Genomic DNA, 19,534 nt, shown 5'->3' with positions numbered 1-19,534 from the left:
TGTTGTTTTTCCTTCTAATCTCACACTACTTTGCTCTCGCTCTTGTCCACACGGGCAAAATACACACTGAATGTGTCCTTCTCTGCATCACAACATGCTAGGGAGGCAGTGTGATGCATGAAATAGGGCATAGGACTGGGGCTCAGGAGTCCTGGGTTGTGCTCTGCCACAGACTTGCTCTGTGTTCTTGAACACTTTACTTAACCTCCACGGACATCACAATGGCCAATTCATTGCAGCTCGTGAGGTACTCAAATACTCAAGAGATGAAAAAGTGCGAAATGCTAAGTAAGATTATGCAAATTCTAATCATTACTAAGTAGGAAGTGGAATAATAGTCTTTGTTTTTCTGAACTGTAGGGTACAGATGTGGGGACCTGCATGAAAACCCCCTAAGCTTATTCTTACCAGCTTAGGTTAAAACTTCCCCAAGGTACAAACTATTTTACCTTTTGCCCTTGGACTTTATTGCTGCCACCACCAAGCATCTAACAAATATATAACCGGGAAAGAGCTCGCTTGGAAACGTCTTTCCCCGCAAAATCCTCCCCAAACCCTACACCCCCTTTCCTGGGGAAGGCTTGATAAAAATCCTCACCAGTTTGCATAGGTGAACACAGACCCAAACCCTTGGATCTTAAGAACAATGAAAAAGCAATCAGGTTCTTAAAAGAAGAATTTTGATAGAAGAAAAAGTAAAAGAATCACCTCTGTAAAATCAGGATGGTAAATACCTTACAGGGTAATCAGATTCAGAACACAGAGAATCCCTCTAAGCAAAACCTTAAGTTACAAAAAGACACAAAAACAGGAACATACATTCCATTCAGCACAACTTATTTTATCAGCCATTTAAACAAAACAGAATCTAACGCATATCTAGCTAGATTACTTACTAAGTACTAAGACTCCATTCCTTTTCTGTTCCTGGCAAAACAACACACAGACAGAGAGACCCCTTTGTTTTTCCCTCCCTCCAGTTTTGAAAGTATCTTGTCTCCTCTTTGGTCATTTTGGTCAGGTGCCAGCGAGGTTATCCTAGCTTCTTAACCCTTTACAGGTGAAAGGGTTTTTCCCCTAGCCAGGAGGGATTTTAAAGGTGTTTACCCTTCCCTTTATATTTATGACAGGGGGTGAGAGGTTACAGGTAATTGCATATAACAGGATGAGTTGAGAGACTAGGGGAGACCTTTTTCAGAAGAGTTTAAGCCCTGCTAAAGATAATGTAGAACCAGGCAGAATCGGCAATAGGCTCTAGGTGTGGCTTTCTAATTAGAACTGGTCAGCAACATTTTTTGAATAAAAATAGCATTGTGACCAAAGAAAACATTTTCTGTTCATTTTCTTCTTTTTGCTAAACATTGAAAAGCCAGAATCCAGATGCTGAATGTTTTTCATTACACATTTCCAATGTTCACCCCCAATGCTCAGCTTTTCATTTTTCAGCACTTTGCAAATGTTGACTGAAAACCAATTTTTTTTAAAACCAAAAATGGTTTGACAACTGAAAAATTTTGAGTTTCAGTTTTGGTTTTTCATTTAACCCCGCCCCTTCCCCCAAGGGATGTTTCCCACAAAAAAAATTAATTGCATTTTGGCCATCGCTACTATTAATGCTTGAATAAATTAGTATATAAACCATTTAATTCAGTAGAGATATATCCTAAGTAACATTTAATGGTGCCGAAAAAATTAAAATTGAATCCAGTAAAATGGGTCCTGATGCTCAGTTATATTATGGGAATACCTCAGAGCCTCAAATAATAAAGAACAATGATAATTCCTGGAACTATCTGAAACACTCACCCTCATAACCATCTGCTCTGTGTCTAGTAAAGTTATCTTGCCATCTTCTGTAGTGGCTTAACATTCACTTATACAATTGTTATTTATTATTTGTATTCAATGAGCAGCCATTGGGGCTGAGAACTGGATGAACACTTACCATATTTTTTGTATGAAAAACGCAGAGTCAGTGGCACTGAAATGTTTTACAAATGTGTCAATATCACTGAATTGTTCCTCTACAAAAGAAAAACAAACAAACAAATCTGAAAAAAATGGAAATGTTTCCCGTTGACATTTTCAAAACAAAACATTTTGATTTTTCAGTTTGACACAACATTTTGCTTCAAAATTTCCTTTAATTTTATTTTTAACAATTTCAAAAAAGAAAATCAAGCGCTCAAAATCGAAATAAAATATTTTATTCCACCACAAATGATTTTTTTTCTTTTTTTGATTCACCAATTTTTAAAAAAAATTTCATGTTTTGTTTGACCCAAAATGATTTGTTTGAGTGTATGAAATTGCCAACAACATGAAAAATAACTTATTGGCCCAACTCTACTCAAGACCCCATTGTTCTAAGTGCTGCACATTTGTGTAATAAGAGTCTCCAACTATTCCATTTTTTTCATAGTTAATTTGTACACAGTACCTTCCCCTCTGCCCAAATCCATCTTTAAAAGACATTCATGCTGTGTTCTGGGTTTCTGCTTCCCCAAAAACATAAAAGCCTTCTTAAAAAGTGTAGGAAGGAGACAAGAAACTAGGAGGAGGAACTCAACATTTCAAGATCAATTCTGTTAAGCTTCCCAAATGTTATAGATAGATACTGCATTCGAGGCCTATGTTTCACAATGCTGTTGAAGACATAGAGGGATGAATTTAACTTGTGTGCCATTATCTAGGACTGTTAGATTCATGCAGAATAAATGGATTCATCCATTCTCATTAGAAGAAAAGCTTCTTCTAATGAAATAGCCCACCTGTTACATCAATACAAATCACATTAATAATTTTAGGCCCTTCGCTCCACATAGACATACTGTTCATAGGATTATCAACGTCATTCCTCGCCATCGTCCTCTTGGTTTGGATTTTAGCCACAAGTGCTGATGAGAAATCTTTTTATTTTATATTACTTATATCTTGTAGTTGCACTAAAATAGCCATAACTAGTTACTGAGGCCATATCAGCAATGAACAGTGGTTGACAAATTATGATACATTTAATAATGCTGAATCACATCTCCTCTAATGCCACAGGTAGTCCACTGAAATCAATGGATTGTTTGTAGAAAAAAACACTACTCAGTATAAGGGTATCACGATCTGTCCCTGCCTGGGAATGAATGAATACCCCAACCACCTCCCAACGTATCCAATAAATAACTTGCCAAAAGGTATTCTTTATTAATGTATATGATTTATGTTTGGAAACTAGAACCATGATTAAAATTTAGCAGAGGGAGACCGTTTAATAAGGAAGGTTGCTAACTAGTGTTGCACATATTGATTAGGAACACAACAACAAAGTATAATATTTACTCAATCGCGGCAGATAGCAAATAGTCAGACAAACAAAGAAACATTAAACTGGATTGAAATTGGTTTTAAATTTTCTGGGAGGGGGACAGAAATGCAAAAAACAGCTTTATGGAATGAGAAGCTGGCAGCAGCGGGAAGAGGGGATGAAAAGAAACAGCATAGTGGGAAAACATAGTTATCAATCAGTTATCTTTCACCCAAATGAAAAGGAAATCACCAAGAGTTCAGCTTGAAACATGGAGTCTGGAAACCAATTGACAAAGAAATCCTCATGCTGTTCCAAGAGTCCATGCAGGTAGGGAGCTGTAGTTTGCGAGAGTGCGCTTCTATCTACAATCTAGCCAAGCAAAGATGCTGTTCTTATACAAGCGATAAGAACAGACTGAGCTACTCTAGATTTGACAGTTTAAAACCACGTGACAACCTGCCTACACACACCTTAATCATTCCAGCAGCTTTTCCAGCCCGGTGGAGCAAAACAAAGAATTGAGAGAGATGTTACCCAAAGGACTAAGGGGCTGATCCCAAGCCCAGTGAAGTCAATGGGGAAAGTCTCACTGCTTTCAAAGTGCTTTGGATCAGACACAAAGACCACAAGGGACAGGACATGGTGTCACAGTAATGTATATTGTAGCATCTTAGATTGTAAGAGCCTTGGGGAAGGTACCATCTTTTTGTTCAGTGTTTGTACAGCCCCTAGCACAACAGGGTCTTGGCCTATGATTAGGCACTGCTGCAATAAACACATTATTGATATTGCAGCCTGGTATAAATATGTAATATTAAGTCAGTGCCAATTCCAATAGAAAAGGCCTAACTTCTCTGAACAAATAAACCACCATATAGCGCATAATGGCAGTATACACCCACAGATCCCTAGGCTGTAGGAGATGGTAAGAAATATTGGCAGGCTACAGTATTGTCAGAATGCTTTTTCATTACACTAAAAGCTTAGGAAACTAATGCCAAAGCCAAAGAGGGTTAAACAGGATTAGACGTAGTCTTTTCTTCATAACAAATAATTGAATTGTTATTCAAAAAAGAGAGGATACTGGTTAATACATCAACCTTGCATTCCCTAGGTTTCTTACCTACCGCACATACTAATCTGGCTATCAGGTTCCCTACCATGCCTACCTAGGTCTTTGTATTGCCTGAAGAGGAACAGATAAGATTGGGACACACTTCAGACAGCATTTTAGTGGAGGGATAGGGGACCTGATTCTGGTTTCACTTACACCACTGGAGATCAGAGGTAACGGCATTGAAGGCAATGGGGCTGCCCTCATATAAAGCCAGTGGGTGACAACAAAACTTTTCACAAGCGTGAGTGACAGCATTTTGCCTCAGGCAGTGATGAACTTGCCCCTCGGTGCAATAGCTCAGGAGATCTCCCAGGAGATTTCTGTTATCTGATATTTATAATGATTTGCACCCCTTTGTCATTTGTGGGGGGTGCTTCAGGTTTTTGTCTTGCACACAAGAGAAGGAGAGAGAATAATTAGCTGCTCTGCCTTTAATAATCAGAGTTGGGAAAAATAAATGTGCTGATATTAACAGTAGTGCCTGGAGCTCCAGTCAGGGATTAGGGTCCCATTGTTCTAGGCTTTGTACATTCATATTTTAAAGAGACAGTTCCCGCCTGAGTTTTCAGTCTAGCAGTGAACTACTTGCATGTGTAAGAGGTTCAGCACAGGGTCCTACTTGCTGTTTTTCACCCTCACTTACAGCCCTGCTCCTATTAACTGGGTCAACATTAGGAGACATTTCAAATTCAGTTTTGGCGTTTCAGCAAATCAGTGATCAACTGATTAATCAGCAGATAGGAAAGGAACATATCTGCGCTCATTAATGATGCTCAGTTTTACTTGACTTTGTGTGCATGTGACTGTCTTTGTTCCAGTTGTGTTTTTTCCAAGGCATTATCAGTGCTATTCCATCAGGTTTTCTGAGTGTAAGTAAGAGAAAAATGCATTCATTGTGAAATATCCACAAGCAGTGAGACAGCTGTGGGAGAAGTGGTTTTTCAGCTCTGGGGTGAAGGGGTTGCAGTTGAAATGGCGCTGAGAAGAATTCCGGTTGAAAGTGAGGGTCTTCCCTTCCTGTCTAAGATTGCAGTCTCCCCTAAAAAGAAAAGGAGGACTTGTGGCACCTTAGAGACTAACAAATTTGTGCCACAAGTACTCCTGTTCTTTTTGCGGATACAGACTAACACGGCTGCTACTCTGAAACCAGTCTCTCTTAAAGAACTGAGTGATGTTGCCGGAGGGCATCTACCAGGCAGTCTGAAAAAGAGGATTTAGGGAGCAGGTTACTAGTTATGTCTACATGGGAGGTTGAAGTCAAATGATAAAACATGGCTAAGCCCCACTGAGTGGATGTTCGTGCATTCTTCTCCAGGGGAGTCTAGTATAATTTATTATTTGGACTTGCAGGTTTTGCTCACCACAGACAGGAATTCTAGAGGAACACTGAAGGATCTAGTCCATAAAAAATTATGATCTTTCCATGCTGCATTAAGAAGGGAGTGTGGTACTGCTGGGGGCTGGATGCTAAGTCTTGAATAGTCGTCTTGGCACTCCTGCCTCCTGCGCGACGTTATACAAGTCACTGAGGCACTGCATCTTAGTTTTCCCTTTGCAGGAGGTATCATAAAAAGCCTTTTGCAGAGGGGAAGTTGAGGAGGGAGAATAAATGAGGCTGGAGACTAACACTCCTCTATCAATATTTGTAGTGCTCATGGAAGTCAGGTGCATAATGTTACACATGTTAAATGTTTGCAGTATCGGGGCCTTGGTTTGTAAAGCTTTTGGATGAAAAGTATTATGATTATTATCATATCAGCTTTGCTGGGGGAAAATAGCAGCCCAACAATACACACGTTGTGATGCACAGTCTTACAGCCAACTTTTCTCCTGCTCAGCAAGAAGATTTAACTGAACACTGGATGCGACTTATACAAAGAGCACAAACACAGAGGCAGCCAAATGTGAACTGCTCCAGTTCTCTTCATTACCGTGCTGTGATGCTCACACACCTAGCTAGTCAACGAGCCAAAGGAGCAGACCGTCCCACAAGCAGACTATCATCTAGGTCCTTCCATGGTTCCCCTCACCTTAGTGCCTTAGCATCCATGTAACTGCGCATCCTCATATGGGCACCCACTTGTCTCTTGCTGCAGCCCTCAGAGGGTCCTCATTTCTGACACTCCCTATTGGGCTCTCCTTTAGCGCCGCAACGGCTTTTCCCAGCCTTCATCTTCTTGCCACTCCCACTCCGGGTATTCTGTGGCTTGGCCCATTGGACAAGTCAGAGGAAAGCCGGCCCCCTCCCCCAGGGTAACACTAACAAGTCCAAAGGAAAGTCCAAACAAATATTGAAACTAAGAGCCCTTCTGTGGCCAATCCCTCTCAGACTTCACCATAGTTCCCTTGTTGGCCCTACCTCACAGCTACCCCTGTGGAGGCCTAACCTGTGCCTGTACAGTTCTGCCTTCCTCGACTCCTGTTTGTTCCATGGCTTCTCTCCACCGGAGACCTGTCATCTCTGCAGTCTTCCCCCATGTGAGCTTCCCTCAGTTTACTTGTAAGGCCTGCCTCCACCTTCGCTGGCCAGGAGTCAATTAGCTAATGCCCCCACCCTGTGCAGAGCACAGCTAATTGGGGTTCTTTCCCTCGCCTTGCAGGTGACGCATTGTAAGCCCATCGCAACCTCACATAAATTAGCATCTCTTCTTCGTGGCCCCATGAGGTGGGGAAGTGTAGGTTGGTGAGCTGCTCGCTGGTCTGGGGAATAACCAGCCATGCCCAAATCAGTCCTTAGCCCTTGCCTCACGGCTTTGTTCAGTCTTCCAAATGCAAAATGGAAATGACAATGTAACGCAAATGTCTTGCTGTGGGCTTCCTGGCCTCTGGTGGCCTACTACTCAAGGGCTTTCCTCAGCCCAGGCACCTCCCCAGGCACATCACCTCACCTCACCCCTGTTTCTGTTCTTTCATTTGTCGCCCCATGCACTCACTTGTGACCAGAGCTTAGCGGTTCCTCCCTCTTCACTGACTGTGTGGGCCTATACCTGCCCATCCCAGATCTGCAAATAGTTCACAGGGCCTTTCACTCTTTTCAGTGCTTGGGGTCACTGGATGTTGTCCGGTTGGGTCTGATAACTTCCAGCGCCTGCCTCCCTGCCAGGTGCCTTCCTAGCTACCGCAAAGGGGTAGAGTTGGTGACATGACATATTACTCCATCTTGAGATGGGGAACTGAGCCACACAGAGGTGTAGGGCCAGAGTCTCAGAACTGCTCTGCACCCATGTTTGGGGCGAGGTTTTCATATGAGTTCAGCTCCCCATTTAGGGACCCAAATGAGAGGCCACGGCTTCAAAAGAGCTCGGCTTAATTTTGGTCTCCAAATGGGAGCTGAACTCCCCTGAAAATCTTGCCCCAAATGTGGGTGCTACACATTTGAAAGTCTGGTGCTGTGTGACTTCCTGAGGTCACCCAGGATGTCAATGGAAGAACTGGGAACACAACCCAGACCTCTTGTGTCCCAATGGAGTGTCTTAGCCACAAGACTATATGCCTCCTCCATCTTTTGGAGGAGTCACTTCATGCTGACGGTCTTCCCACCCACAACAAATCCCCATAGGTTCATCTCTTGACATTTTCTATTGGCTGTCTGTAATGGGATGCACTCACCTCTCACACGTGCCCCCTTGGCCGAGCAGGTGTGCCTGTACTTTCTCTCTGTAGTGAGTCTTCAGCGACCCAGCTCTCTGGTCGAGTCACAGACAGTCTGTAGGGGAGATATATCCCAGAAGGGGGTTGCCCCCTGCAACTCCTTTCTGATTGGCTGTGTGCCATACAGCTACTGTAGGCAGCTTGGAGGACCCCCTCCACTTCTCTTTTCTGGGGCAGGGTGTGGCTGAACCACGAGGCCTCAGGGCCTTGTCCAGCCCATCAGACTGTCGTAAGTGCAGTCTATTTTATAGCTCACAAGAATTGAGAGTCTTCTGTCTTTTTAAAATCTGAGAGCTGCATTTATTGTCAAGGTGCAGTTGGGTATTACTGTAATAAATGAGCTAAAGCAAGTCACTCATGGCCCTTATTAATGCAGTATTTATAAAAGAGTGAGCTTCCTGGCAGGACTGATTTCTTTCCTTTCCAAAACAGGTGTTCAGCCTGTTATTCCAGAGCTTTGCAGTTCAAGGTAGCCTCAGAGAAGTTTCTAAGGTGATCATCATCAGTATATTGCTCATGTCTGGCTATATAGCTACACACCTCTCACGGTGTGACATTTTCCCCAGTAACAATGAAACAAGACAACCAGCAAGATGTCAGTGAGAGATGAAGCTTCTGCTGTGTAACTCTTCCGTGGGCATAGGTTATTTCAGAAAGACAGGCGAGATTTTTTTTTAAAAAACCCTACACATGCATTTGTAAGGTCTGCACTAGCATTTAACTGACACTTCCTGTTAAAAAAGTATAATTAGAAAGCATCTCCATGTAGGGTTGAGTGATCACAGTGTGAAGTCCCCAAGTGCTTGACTGCCAGCCTCTAACCCTGTTGAGGAGTCAAATCCTCAGTCTAATAATATGAGATTTATTGGCAAAATAATGAGCTCTAATTAAAATGCTCACACTTGAAGCAAATGCCATTTTACTCTTTTTTTCCCCAATAGTCCTTTTTCATCTGCCCCCTTTGTAGCTCGGCTTTTATCCGTTCTGGTGCTGCAGGAGTGGGCTTTGATCAGGGTCACTTCTCCAGCTGCTCTCAGCAGGCTGAGCTTTCCCTCGGAGTGGCTTGAGCACATATTTGCCCAGATGTCACTAGTAAAGTCAATGGCATTACATTAGGGATGAACCTGCCCCAACTGGGTCTGGGTGGTGCTCGATCTACAAGGAAACAGCATCTCTTTGGGATTTGCCATAAGGATGACGAGTCTGGCTGGTGGGTCTCATCCACGTGCTCAGCGTCTAACTGATCCTGGGGTTGGGAAGGGACTTCCCTTCATGTCAGATTGGCAGAGACCCTGAGGGGGTTTTGCCTTCCTCTGCGGCATGGGGCACAGGTCACTTGCTGGATCAAAATGAGAGAAAATGGTGGATTTTCTGTAACTTGAAGACTTTACATCAAGATTTGAGGACTTCAGTAACTCAGCCAAGGTTATGAGCCTCGTACAGGAGTGGGTGGGTGAGGTTCTGTGGCCTCCATTGTGCAGGAGGTCAAGCTACTTGATGAACATGATGGTCCCTTCTGACCTTAAAGTCTATGAGTCTATAACGGCTCAGTAGGGGACAGAGCAGTGTGTATTGGATAGAGCAGTAGACTAGGCATCAGGGTTCTAGTCCCAGCTCTGTCACTGACCTGCTGTGTGACTGTGGGCAAGGCACTACGCTTCTGTGCCTCAATTCCCCTCCCTCCCTTTGGCTAGGTAGGTGATATGCTCTTCAGGGCTTAGACTGTGTCTGTATACTATGGGCCCTAAACTCCAGCTGCTACTGCAATGTTAATAAAAGTATGCTGGCAATGCTTGTTCTTCCAAAAATTGAAAACGAGACACCCATCATTTCTAAGACAAGGCCTGTCTCTTAGTTATGTAGTCCTGGAAATTAAGTTGCTTTTCAAAATGGGGCTGTTCATATAGCCATGTTGCCAGTTGGCCCCTTTAGCACGTCCTTATATGTTTTTGTTAACCCTCCACCCCCCCACCCCCCAGAATATAGGGCCACATCCTCAGCTAGTGTAAATCAGCATCATCCCTTTCAGTCAATGGACCTACAACAATTTACAGACCCTGAAGATGTACACCCAATACTTGTCAGAGTGGTCAGCATATCATTATCGCTGATAACGCAGTAGGACTCAACGGAGATCAGGGCCCAACTCACTAGGCACTGTATGGAGACATGTTCTTTGTCCAAAAGAGATGACACAGACTTTACAATCGTATGGCATTCCCTAAACCTCCCATTTGATGCAGTATAAGCTGGAGAAGAGGAATGAACTTTTTTTTACCTTAAAATATGTATGAAACTCTTATGTATATGTTGAATCCCCTCGCTGGTAATGGTGGGCTCTCTCCAAGCCTCTCCTCCCGCTACACTACCTTTGAGTTCAGGACACGAATGCTCTATTTTAAAACAAATCATTTAGGGTAGCTTTAGCATCAACCTCAATTCAAGGATATAAAACTGAACATAATTTCAATAGGCTCTTCTTATCTAACCCATCCGAGTCACCAGAGATAATCTTCTTATGAAGTCAAGGTCAGATAGAGGCTGGAAAACAGCTGGCAACAAAACAAAACAAACCCCAAATAAAGTCAACTTCTGCCCCAGTGATATGGAAGTTTTCAAAGCCCTCAATGGGCCACTGGGCTATGGGTGCCAGAACAGAGCTGTGTTGTTCCAAGAGAGCTGGGCATCACCTCACATAGGTGGAACATAGTCAGTATTTGGGACAATATTTTTAATTCACACCCTGAAAGAAAAGAGGAGCTGATTAACTGGTTTGTTTTCTTTTTATGGAGTAATGCTTTAAAAGGGAGTATCTTGAGTGCCTATGTACACACAGAATTTGGCCCAGCAGGGCAAAGGATTTAATCAAGGGGGGGGGATTTATTTTATATCATCAGAACAGCCAGATGGATATTTTGAGCAGTTTGTGAGAGACCTTTGTAATCCTCGGAGGCAAAGGAGAAGGCCTTTTGTTCTGCCTTGCTTTCTATCCAGTCTGCCCACTCCATGTTGATGTCATTAGAGCGAGAAGGGACTAGTTTAATCCTACTGGAACCAACTGCCAGAAAAGCTGGCAAAAGTCCCTCCAAAACACGGAATAGGATTGTGAATGGACCCCAGTATTGGGCTTTGTATTCAGAGGCTGCACTTTTATTATTCATTATGTGTATTACAGTAGCACAAGAATTGTGTCAGGTGCTGTACAAACACATAGGGAAGGACAAACCCTCCCCCAAAGGGTGGGAGGAGACAAATAGACAAAGGGTGTGAGGAGCCGCACAACTGTGTTGCCTCTGCCTTGGGGCTTTTGCTCAAATTCTGGCCATCCTCGGACATCTCATATCACTGGCCTTGCCTGGGTGAGTGGGGAAAAGGGGCCTGGACAGAGCAAAGAGGGCCCTGGCACCCCCACAGCTGAGCTCTTTCCAGGTCCGACCACAATAAGTAGCATTCTTAGTAGAGTAAAATAATCCAGCTTTAAAATGGAATATGTTCTGTACAGCCCAGCAGAGAAGGGAAGAGGAAATAATAGGGTAAGTCTTCACTGCAGAGTTAGCCTGGGCTCATGCCAGTGCCCCAAACCACTCCCCCACCCACACACAAAAACCTTCAGGGGAATGGCCAGGAGCGAAGGTTGTAGAAGGGAAGAGATTGGAAAATATACCAGAAAGTTAATCTGCATGCACATGGCTGGAAAGCTAGCTGCACTTGCAGCACTTCTGCACAGAGTCCTGTTAACAAAGAGCCAGTTAAATTTAAGCGCAGGATCCTCTCATGTTATTCACCACATGAAACAGTGTTGTGGTCTCAGGAGGTCTAGGTCTAATTCTCACAATTCTGCCACAGGTTTCCTGTGTGAACTTGGACTTTCATTCACAGATTCATGGAGTCCAGAGCCAGAAGGGACCATTGTGACCATCTAGTCTGACCTCCTGCATAACACAGGCCAGAGAACTTCTCCAAAATAATTAGTCTCTCTGTGTCTCCGCTCCCCATCTCTAAAATGAGGATAGTAATCCTTCTTTTCTCCCACCCTCTGTCTATCTTGTCTATTTAGATTACATGTTCTTACTGGTGGTGTCCTAGGCACTGTACAAACACAAAGTGGCTCTCATCTCAGCTGGGGCCTTCACACACCACTGTAATGCAAAGATAATAATTATCCCCTCTCTTGGAATTCTGTTCTCCTGGAAAAGTGCGTCTGATAAACTACTAGCTCTCCCCGCACAAAAGCTAGAGTGATATTTTCTTTTATGAGAAAGGTTCCTGACAGATTTAATTTCCTACCTATAATCTATTTCAATTAGTTACCCTTTCCCATTAATGGATTCTAATCACTCTTTATTTATCCTGTATTTTATTTAGACACAAAAGAGTCTAAATTCAAAGCTGTTTGTAATTATTCAATGAACATTTCCAGGACAGGCACTTGTCTGTCATGCCTAAGCCAAATGTTCATGCTGAGTTGACATGTACTGTGCTAATGCAAGACCATTTTGCTCCCATATAAATCATGCCGAATCCAGTGGTGATCTAATTTCTGTATTTTAAGGGATTATCCTTTGTACATTGAAACAAATTTCACATTTAGTAGACAAAAAGAATTCATTGCAATTTTATAATTTGAAAAAAAATATGGTGGCTCCAGATTTGATGTGTGAGGGGAAAGGATGGTTCAGTGACTGATGTACTAGCCTGGGACTCAGGAGAAGTCGGTTCAATTCACTGCTTCACCCAGGCACCCTGCCTGATGGTGGGCTGGTCCCTTAGTCTCTCTCTGGCCCTGCTCCACAAATATGTTTAGGTGTCTAGGGTCCAGTTTTGGCTTCACTGCAATCCACGAAACTCCTGCTGAACTCTATAGGTGACTAACTCGTTTGGCACCTAAGTTCCTGCCTCTGAGCATGCACGCTGCTGCCTCACTGTAGGCATCTGGGCACCTATCTCCCACCTAAGCCCCAGGGTGACCCACGAACCAGGGGAAGATAGGTGCAGGAGCAACTAGCTCTCCCGTCCCCATCTGGTACGCAGGCTGCACTCAGCCTGACCAGAGGAGGTGGAACCATCCCTGCCCTTTAGCCCGGTGGTTAGAGCACTCACCTGAGAAGTGGGAGACTCTAGTTCAATTCCCCCCTCAACCTGAGGGGTTGCCCAGCTCTCAGGAGTGTGCGTCAGCTACTGGGTTGTAGAACCCTCTGATGTGCCGCACCCTTAGTTTCTCTGGTTGAAGCTGTTCCTCTGTAGATAAACAAAAGTAATTGGGGCACGGGGCCTGGGCCCTGGATCCATCCCCCTCCCACAAGATGGTGTCCCAAGAGCCAGGACACAGAGTCACTCTCTCTGGCCCAATGATTGATCCACATTACAACAGGAAGAGGGTGATGATGGGTGCAGGTGAGAAGGTAGCCACCTCCTCCCACTGTTTTCTGTGGAGTGAGCAGGCACCTCACTCATTCCCACAACACACACCTAGGCTGCCTGACTCCAGGAGACACATCGCTGTTCGTGGATCACTCACAGAGACGGGTACCTCACAGAATCATAGAATATCAGGGTTGGAAGGTCATCTAGTCCAACCCCCTGCTCAAAGCAGGACCAATCCACAACTAAATCATCCCAGCCAGGGCTTTGTCAAGCCTGACCTTAAAAATTTCAAAGGAAGGAGATTCCACCACCTCCCTAGGTAACGCATTCCAGTGCTTCACCACCCTCCTTGTGAAAAAGTTTTTCCTAATATCCAACCTAACCCGGCCCCCACTGCAACTTGAGACCATTACTCCTTGTTCTGTCATCTGCTACCACTGAGAACAGTCTAGATCCGTCCTCTTTGGAACCCCCTTTCAGGTAGTTGAAAGCAGCTATCAAATCCCCCCTCATTCTTCTCTTCCACAGACTAAACAATCCCAGTTCCCTCAACCTCTCCTCATAAGTCATATGTTCCAGCCCCTAATCATTTTTGTTGCCCTCCGCTGGGCGTTTTCCAATTTTTCCATATCCTTCTTGTAGTGTGGGGCCCAAAACTGGACACAGTACTCCAGATGAGGCCTCACCAACGTCGAATAGAGGGAAGCAGTCACGTCCCTCGATCTGCTCTCTATGCCCCTACATATACATCCCAAAATGCCATTGGCCTTCTTGGCAACAAGGGCACACTGTTGACTCATATCCAGCTTCTCGTCCACTGTAACCCCTAGGTCCTTTTCTGCAGAACTGCTGCCTAGTCATTTGGTCCCTAGTCTGTAGCGGTGCATGGGATTCTTCCATCCTAAGTGCAGGACTCTGCACTTGTCCTTGTTGAACCTCATCAGATTTCTTTTGGCCCAATCCTCTAATTTGTCTAGGGCCCTCTGTATCCTATCCCTACCCTCCAGCGTATCTACCTCTCCTCCCAGTTTAGTGTCATCTGCAAACTTGCTGAGGGTGCAATCCACACCGTCCTCCAGATCATTTATGAAGATATTGAACAAAACCGACCTGAGGACCAACCCTAGGGGCACTCCACTTGATACCGGCTGCCAACTAGACATGGAGCCATTGATCACTACCCGTCAAGCCCGACAATCTAGCCAGCTTTCTATCCACCTTATAGTCCATTCATCCAGCCCATACATCTTTAACTTGCTGGCAAGAATACTGTGGGAGACCATGTCAAAAGCTTTGCTAAAGTCAAGGAACAACACATCCACTTCTTTCCCCTCATCCACAGAGCCAGTTATCTCATCATAGAAGGCCATTAGATTAGTCAGGCATAACTTGCCCTTGGTGAATCCATGCTGACTGTTCCTGATCACTTTCCTCTCCTCTAAGTGCTTGAGAATTGATTCCTTGAGGACCTGCTCCATGATTTTTCCAGGGACTGAGGTGAGGCTGACTGGCCTGTAGTTCCCGGCATCCTCCTTCTTCCCTTTTTTAAAGATGGGCACTACATTAGCCTTTTTCCAGTCGTCCGGGACCTCCCCCTATCCCTCTATTAGTTTTCAGAGATAATGGCCAATGGCTCTAAATTGAAAAATGCAACTTTATAAAAATGGCAACATTGTTTGGAAGGTGTTCATTCCAACCACATTGTCAACACCGTGAAGTCCGCATGAATCATTTTGACGTTCTTATTTAATTTCAACAACATCAGCATGTTTTGTTTCAATAATGGTCAAATGTTTCATTTAGACTTTATTGTTCTGATTCATTTTGTTTTGACTTTTATATTATATTAAATATTTTAATTTTATATATTATATTTAATATTTAATGCAATATTAAGTTGATCAAAATCAATCAAAACAAGAACATCTAAACAAAACATTTTACCTTATTGAAATACCATGATTTTACCTTCTTGACAGGAAATGTTTCACCACTGTCTAAGTGAAATGATTCAACATAACTGAAATGAAATATTTTGATGGTCCCTGTCATAGTGTAACCCTATCTAGGGCCCCCTCCAGTGGCAAGCTTCCCTTCTTCTCCAAACTTTATGATCAGAACGTAATCTCTCAGTATCCAAAACAAAATGCACCCCTGGGTATAATTTATTCATAGACATCGGTGCAGTAGTTCCCTCAGAGCCTTGTAATAAAACTTTTATCTGATTTCACAGTAAAGACAAAAAGATCAAACAGGTTTTTCCGTTCCCTGGACAAGGGGCCCCATTGGAGAATCAATAGCAGCACTGTGTTCCCAGTTCCTTTTGCCCCGATCCATGGCTCTAAGGCACATATTGTCCTGCCTTTAAGCCCTGCCCTGCTCAGGGCACATAAAGTCTACCTACTTGATTATGAGCTCAGATTCCCTGACCAAGCTGGTTCTTTCCCTTTTCCCCAGGGGTCACCGTTTAAACCTTCCACTCCTCAGGGATCCCCAGCTTTCATCTGTTCTCACCAGCGGTTCTGTTCCAGTTGTCCTCAGAACTCAGCTCCCTCAATGAGGTCTCCTACTGTTCTCCGCCAGGTGACTTCTGCCAGCTCTCACCTGCTGCTTCCTGTTTCTCCAAGTCTTCTCAGGTGCTGACTGTCCAGATCGCTGTTTCTCCAGGTCTCCGGCAGCTCTCACCAGCCAGTCCCCTCCCTTGAGGGCCCAGGTGCCATCTTTTAAACCCAATTGGGGATCAGTTGACCAGTCACATGTGTGCTGGCCTCGTTCCTCTTCAAGAGCCTTATTGAATTCTGGGAGACAGGCGGGAGGCCCCTCCTGCAGCCTTCTGGGAGGAGCCACTGGACCTGGGACCCAACGGAATACAAGGGACAACTAAGGAATAACAGGGCCTGGAGTGGTGGGGGGGGGTCATAGGTTCAAAATTCGGGATCCAGAGGGGGACACTGAGCAGAGAACCCCGGACAGCACCCACTGCTCCTCAAAGCTGTCCAGGGAGCCAGTGGCCACTGCCCAAAGGAACTCTGCCCAGATACGTGAGACGAGGGAGGAACGGAAATAGGCCCCACAGTCACAGAGCACCTCCCTGTCCAGCATCCTCCTCCTGGTGCTGTAGATGGCCACTTTGGCCAGTGCCAGGAGGAGGTTGACGAGGAGGTCTCATGACTTCATGGGGCCATGGATAGGGTGTGCGCATATAAACAGGTGTGGGGGAAAAGTGCACCTAGAACCTCAACAGGAGTTTCTGGAGGAGCCGGATAAGGGGCTGCAACCTGGCGTATTCGAGATAAGCGTGTGCCTGGATCTCCCTCACGCTGCAAAAGGGACAGGCATCGGGGATGGGGATGAAGTGCGCAAGGTACACGACTGTGCCCACGGCTCCATGAAGGAGCCACCAACCAATATCCCCAGAGGGCTGTGGGACCACGGTGGAGAACAGGTTGGCCCACCAGGGTTCCTTGCCTCCCACAGGTGGTAAAAGGTATCCCGATGCCAAGTGGCGGGACATGAGGGTGAGGAGGTGAAACATGTGAAGCACAAGCGTGTAGAGTTGTTCTCTAGGCATGGTTCAGAAATGAACCGGCGGCAGGGCAATCAGCCAGCTCGAGTTGTGGAAGGGATGGGGCTGAGGGGGGGGGTGCTCGCGGAGCAGGGGTCCGATGAAAAGGTTTGGAGGACCAGGGTGAGGGGCAGGTGGGGGGCATCCTCTCTCAGGAACCGCTCAAGGAAAACCTGAGAGGTGGGTGACAAGGCTGCCCCCACCTCCTGGAGTACCCGCAAGGTGGAGAGCCCCATGCGCCAACCAAGCACCCAGGGAATCCACCCAGTTCCCCAGGTCGTAGTCCAGGATGTCTCCGATTCTGGTGCTTTCTGCCAGGACCAGCCTCTGGTGCACCGTGGGGGACTCCACCACTTGCACACGAAGATGGGCATTGTAGCAGGGGCTTCGCAAGCTCTTCAAGGGCCAGTGATGTGTTGCAACAGGTAATTCGTGGTAAATTTATTTTGCAGGAAGCTTTGAAATTTTGGCTTCTCCTTCTGATTGGGAATGATTCCCGCCCCCAGGAAACATCAGAATTGCAACTGGAACAGAAATCCTGGCTTCCCACCAGCTCTCCCTAGGCAGTGCTCAGATACCTTATTGAGACTTATCTTCTCTTTCTGGTCGCATATTCTGCAGGCTCTGTTGGGCTCAGCTGGCTTGTAAGTGCATTGGGCGTACAGAGTGCAAGGACCTTCCCTTCCCCTCTTGTACAGGAGCTGGGCACACTGGAAGTGCAAAGAGGGAGGGGCAGATTCTGATAGCCTTCTTCCCCACTTGACTCCTCTAGAAGGCCCATTGTCTTCACTGCTCTTCAGTGTACATAGGGGGAGTAAGAGCTTGCCCCATCACCTACCGCTACCATCAGCACTAGACACCCTGGTAGGGGGTCAGTGGTCCCCTCCCTGTCTTCTCCAAAGGACCTCACACTTCTGAGAGGGAGTACACACAGCCACACTCTGGGCTGGTTCCTATGGTATTTTCCCTGCCCAAAGCTCTGTGCCTCCAGGAACTCTCGCTGGGGCAGCACATCTGTACACTGTCCTATCCAGTGAGCTGTGGCCTTAGTGACTCAATTAGCCTTTATTGCATACAAACGTACTTCCCAGTAAGTAGGAGCCGCATGACTGATGTATGTTTATTTAGCTCTTCAGCATCAAAGCTCCTATCAGAGCACCAGGTAACAGTCAGTCTAATCTGGTCTTTGGTCCCCTACAAAGAAATGACTCAAATTAAGGCATTAAAACCCGCATACTGAAACTGACTGTGGAAACTGTGCAGGATGCCTTCTGATCTCATCCGGCGATGAGCTTCAGCATGAGGGTTTTATCCTAGTGAGTGCAACTGCAGATGTTATTCTTGCCCATGTGTGTCTCTTTGTTTCTGCAAACTCCCAAAGCTATTCACTCACCAGTATCTTGCAGCAGTGAATTCCACACATTAATTATTCATTGCATTCAAAAAAATTCCTTTGATCCTTTTTTCATTGATTGATAGGTTCCAAGGCCAGAAGGGACCATTGGGATCATCTAGTCTGACTTCCTGTATAACAGGACAGAAAACTGCCCCCACACCCCTAAAAAAATTCACAGTGCAAAACATCCAGTCCTTAAAGATTGTCAGTGATAGAGAATCCACCATGACCCTTGGTTCACTGTGCCATGGTTAATTACTCTCACTGTTAAAAAAGATGCCTTATTTCCAGTCTTAATTTATCTAGCTTCAACATCCAGCCATTGGATTGTGTTAGACTTTTCTCTGCTAGACTTAAGAGCCCATTATCAAATATTTGTTCCCCATGTAGGTACTTACAGACTATGATCAAGTCACCCCTTAACCTTCTCTTTATTAAGCAAAATAGATTGAGCTCCTTGAGTCTATCACTATCAGGCATGTTTTCTAATCCTTTAGTCATGCTTGTGGCTCTTCTCTGAACCCTCTTAACATCCTTTTTGAATTGTGGGCACCAGAACTGGACACAGGATTCCAGCAGTGGTCACACCAGGGCCAAATATGGAGGTAAAACAACCTCTCTGGTCCGACTTGAGATTCCCCCATTTATGCATCCCAGGATCACATCTGCTTTTTTTGCCACAGGACCACATTGGGAGCTCATGTTCTGCTGATTATCCACCACCACCCCTAGATCTCTTTCAAAGTCACTGCTTCCCAGGGTGGAGTCCTGCATCCTGTAAGTATGGCCTGCATTCTTTGCTCCTAGATGTAGACACCATCCAGGTAGCTGTACTAAGACACCTATTGTTCACTTGTACCCAATTTACATTTTTACCATATGGTTTTTTTTGACTTCTCTTCCTGTGGATTCTTGCATGCTGAGAATGAACCATACAGTCTGGCCCATTACTATAGAAAATGACATCCTCTGGGCTGGAGCCAACTGCAAACAACCTGTCAAGACTAATTCAGGCATTCTATAATACATGGTTTATTAACAAATAAAATACTCAGCTGGTGTACACGGAGCAGGCTGGCCCTGCTGAAACCCCTTTTTCCAGTCCCCCAAGTGCACCCCTTTCAAGCGGCAGATCCATGC

General features: G+C 45.1%; 1 long non-coding RNA gene across 3 annotated transcripts in view; it reads left to right on the top strand.

Moving 5' to 3' along the window:
• LOC141990242 (uncharacterized) overlaps positions 1-19,534 on the top strand; it is a 61,895-nt gene that overhangs the window by 17,606 nt on the left and 24,755 nt on the right. For 2 of the 3 annotated variants that reach the window (XR_012640116.1, XR_012640117.1), the window contains exons 2-4: positions 15,891-16,146; positions 17,451-17,642; positions 19,078-19,171. This is a non-coding gene — a long non-coding RNA (uncharacterized LOC141990242). The remainder of the gene's footprint in view (positions 1-15,890; positions 16,147-17,450; positions 17,643-19,077; positions 19,172-19,534) is intronic. The other variant, XR_012640118.1, reaches the window with a different exon arrangement.

Source organism: Natator depressus, chromosome 6 (assembly GCF_965152275.1).
Source record: "Natator depressus isolate rNatDep1 chromosome 6, rNatDep2.hap1, whole genome shotgun sequence".
Classification (NCBI taxonomy): domain Eukaryota; kingdom Metazoa; phylum Chordata; order Testudines; family Cheloniidae; genus Natator; species Natator depressus.
The sequence above is the reverse complement of the archived record's forward strand: the minus strand, read 5'-3'. Positions and strand labels throughout refer to the sequence as shown.